Here is a 4,129-nt window from a genome sequence, read left to right on the forward strand (position 1 = left end):
AAAATATACACAACAAAACACACACAATTCAATAATTTCTACATATACAATTCAGTGACAGTTATTACATTCAAGTTGTGCAAACCATTCTCACATCCTCTTCCATGACTATTAACATAAACTCACTGCCTCCTAAGCAAAAACTCTCCCTTTTCTCCTTCCCGCCACCTGTTAACTACTAGTAATTTTTGGTTTCATATATTCGCTTATTTCATATAAATGAGATCATACAATATTTGTCCTTCTGCAACTGATTTGTTTTGCTCGCATAATGTTTTCCAAGTTCATCTATGTTGTGGAATGTGTCAGGACTTATATTACTCTCTGTGATTAGAACACAATTTTTGATATTATAAATGATGTTATAATACACTTGCATATAACTCCTGAGACAGGAGTGTTTTCTTAGCATATATTGTAGTCTTGAAATTATAGAGTCTTCATATATGTTATCAAGGAACTTTCCAAAAATGTGAGTTTGCACTCTGTATGGGACATTTGAAGCTCTGTGTTCTCAGCATCCCTTAACTCCCTATTCTGGTAAGGGTGTCCATCCTCTTTTGATTTACCTCACCCTAATTAGGAGCTCTGGTGCCCTAATTAAGGCATTTGACTGCTAACCAGAAGGCTGGCGGTTCAAAGCCCACCAGCCACTCCTCGAAAGGAAGACTGAGCAATCTACTTACGTAGAGATACAGCCTCAGAAACCCAAGGAGAGGTCACTATGAGTTGGATCCAACTCGATGGCAGTGAGAGTTTAACCGTGTAACTGTGGAGGCAGGAGGGTGCTACCAAGCTACCTTCCTAGTTCATAGCAATGAATCCAATGGGGACATGTAATCCAAGTTGACTTTCCTTGAGGTATCCTGTCTCTTGAGGTTTCTAAGCTATGATGATATAATGTGGTGCTGACTGCTACCAGGACTCCTGACTTAAGGAAGAAACTGCAACTGGCAAGAAGGAGGGCAAAACAAAGAGAAGAGTTGAGATAGGATACTATGGGCTGGGGATGGTGAGGGTGAAAAAGGGTGGACAAGAAAAAGGAGGGGAAGAAGGGAATGGGAAAAGGAGTAAAAGAGAAGATGGAGTTGAGTACCTATATTTAAGTTATTATGGAGGTCAGTGGCATACATACCCTTTCCAAGTACATGAACCAATAAATCCTTTTATGAATAGGTTTCAGTGGCCTGTCTCCGAAAGAATCTCATTATGTACTCCATGTTTGTTTTTCTTAGTTTCTTTTTAAATTCAAAATCTAATTGCACATTTCCCACTCTACAATGCACTGATACCAAATCTTAATCATAGTCAATGTTGTTGTTGTGTGCCGTGGAGTCACACCTGACTCATAGTGACCCCTCCTTGGGTTTCCGCGGCGGTATCACTACAGAAGTAGATTGCCCAACCTTCCTTCCAAGGAGTGGCTGGTGGGTTTGAACTGTCAGACTTCTGGTTAGCAGTCAAATGCCTTAGGCATTATGCTACCAGAGCTCCCAGTATCATAATCAATAGTCAATATTAATTAAAATGGCTCTCTATGCTTAAACTAAAAATGTTAAAGGAGTTATAGGTCTCCTGAGTCACTATTAGTGACAACTGTATCCAGAAATAAATATATTTTAAATTAATATATGAGGTATTGAATGAATGCTAAACATTTATGGGACATTTATTCTGCACCTTGAATTTAATGTAGGTTTGTAAGTTTTTTTTCGGTCTCCATTCCTCTCTATACTGTCTATACTTACCAAAAACAAAACAAAACAAAACGAAAAAAAAAAACCAAACTCACTGCCATTGAGTCGATTCTGACTCAGCGACCTCCTTTGGGTTTCTGAGGCGGCAAGTCTTTATGGAAGTAGATTGCTCAGTCTTCTTTCCATGGAGTGGCTGGTAAGTTTGAACCGTCAACTTTTTAGTTAGCGTTCAAATGACTTAGGTGCTAGAAAAATTACAAGGAAAGATCAATTTTGCTATCATTGAATTTTTTATTTATTCATGAAGAAGTTAAGTTCATATTTATTTCCCTTTAGAGCATCTAATATATTCCTTAACTGTAATGTTTGGAATGTATTTTAAACCATATTTGAGGGGACATAATGTCAATTCCAGGTGTTGAGAGATAGATACTCTCAAAGAAGATTGAATTAGTATAGGGCATTTATTTGAACACATTTGGGTCACATGTTCCCTACAAGTCTTCCTCCATAGAATAGATGTAAGGTGGTTTAGGAGGGAAGGCTTGTTGGTTAAAAATGTTTGTTTATTTTATGATCCTCAAAGCTATTAACATGCTAATTTACATTGTCAGGTACCTCCAAAAAGGAATGTAAAAGGCAGCATTTCTCAAAGATTGTTTTTTAGCCATGGAGCACTTTTTTTCACTTAACATTTTATCTGTTGGAAATAGCATAGTGAACAAGATGAACGTTTCTTTGCTCTCAAAGAACTTTTAGAACTTGCAGTCAGCCAGTCATTTAGTGTGCTGGAACATGAGTACAAATGTGTACCCACATATCATACATCTAAATTTTAAAAGCTATAAATTAAGCTAGCAAATTGTTAAATAATCTGTGTTCTTGCTCCTACCTTGATGGATATACCTGCAAAACAACCTGGAAGGCCAAGTTCCTATTTAGAATTTTATGATTCCTTGGAATTTTGTACCCTGTTTTGGTTACTTACTCTGTCTCTCTGATAGGAATATACCACAAATGGGAGTCTCGAACAAACAGAAGCTTATTCTCTTACAATTTTGGAGGTTAGAAGTCTGAGTTCCAGGTGCCAGGCTTTGGGGGCTGGTGAAAGCCCTTTGACCTTGGGCTTCAGCTCTGCCTCTTGCTCTGGGCTGCTGAGGCTGACAAACCCAAGGTTGACAAGTGAAAAGGCACAGTCCTGATATTACCAAACCACATGGGAGGCCATTGATTCAAGACCATTAAAGTCCCAAGATTGGCAGGACAACATGGCAAGCTGCTGAACAATGACTCAGCTACATGCAGAGTTCAAGCACGCCATAAGCTAGAGACCATTCCCAAAGCTGCTTCTTATATATAGGAAGCAGCCCCCATCCCTAAAGCAGCTACTCAGCTGCTCTAGTAGATTCTGCATGGAGTTAATTACCAATCTCACCATGGGGAATAACTACATCCAGCTGCCCAGCTACTCAACCAAGCCCAGCTAAGTTGACATACAACCTTAACTAGCACATACCCTAATATCAAAGGAAGAGCTTGTTCCTGGTGCCCTACTGTGGGCCTCTATCTCACTTTTCTTCCCACTCTAGGAAAAGCCTTGAATGCGGACATAAAGCACAACCCCTTCATCCAAAGTCTACCTTCCTGGGCACCCCCCTTGGACCTAGGACCTATGGAGTGGAGAGTCATGGGCTCTGGTGAGTACTCCTCATTGGACCCTTGAAGCCCTGTGAGAGAGGTGAGCCCTGAGAAAGACCAAAGCCTTAATATGGTGGAATATGCTCAGGGGAATGGCCCCATGTGTCTGCTCTAAGGGTAGTACTGCTTACTGTGTCACCTGTGAATGTCCTGTGTTCTGAGGAATGCATATTGGGAAATGGATGGAGTTCATTATATGTGAAAATAATGAAAATCTTGGGAAAACTGTTATTGTTATTAGTTGCCATTATGTTGGCTTCTGTCTCTTTGTGACCACATATGTAATATAATGAACTCTGTCTTGTGCCATCCCCGTGATTGGCTGTGGATTGAACCATAGGATTTTCATTGGCTGATTTTTGGAAGTAGTTTGCCAATCTTTTCTTCCTAGTGTGTCTTAATCTGCAAACTTGGCTGAAATCTCTTCAGTATCGTGGCAACACGCTCTGACAGATGTGTGGTGGCTATTCATAAATTGTATCAATAGGGGATTGAACCCAAGTCTTCTGAATGGAAGGTGAGAATTCCACTATTTGAGCTACCAATGCCCCCACTGAGAAAACAAACATGTAGGACTTTGTCTAAATATAGCTAGTGTTGTCTTTTGTGACAAGATGTGGATTAGACTATTGAGACAGTTACAATGAATGGTTGTTGTTGTTGTTGTTGTTAAGTGCCGTCGAGTCGTTTCCGACTCATAGCGACCCCATGCACAGCAGAACGAAACACTGCCC

This window comes from Orycteropus afer, unplaced genomic scaffold (genome assembly GCF_000298275.1).
Source record: "Orycteropus afer afer isolate SDZICR_OR568_19922 unplaced genomic scaffold, OryAfe1.0 scaffold00120, whole genome shotgun sequence".
NCBI lineage: Eukaryota > Metazoa > Chordata > Mammalia > Tubulidentata > Orycteropodidae > Orycteropus > Orycteropus afer.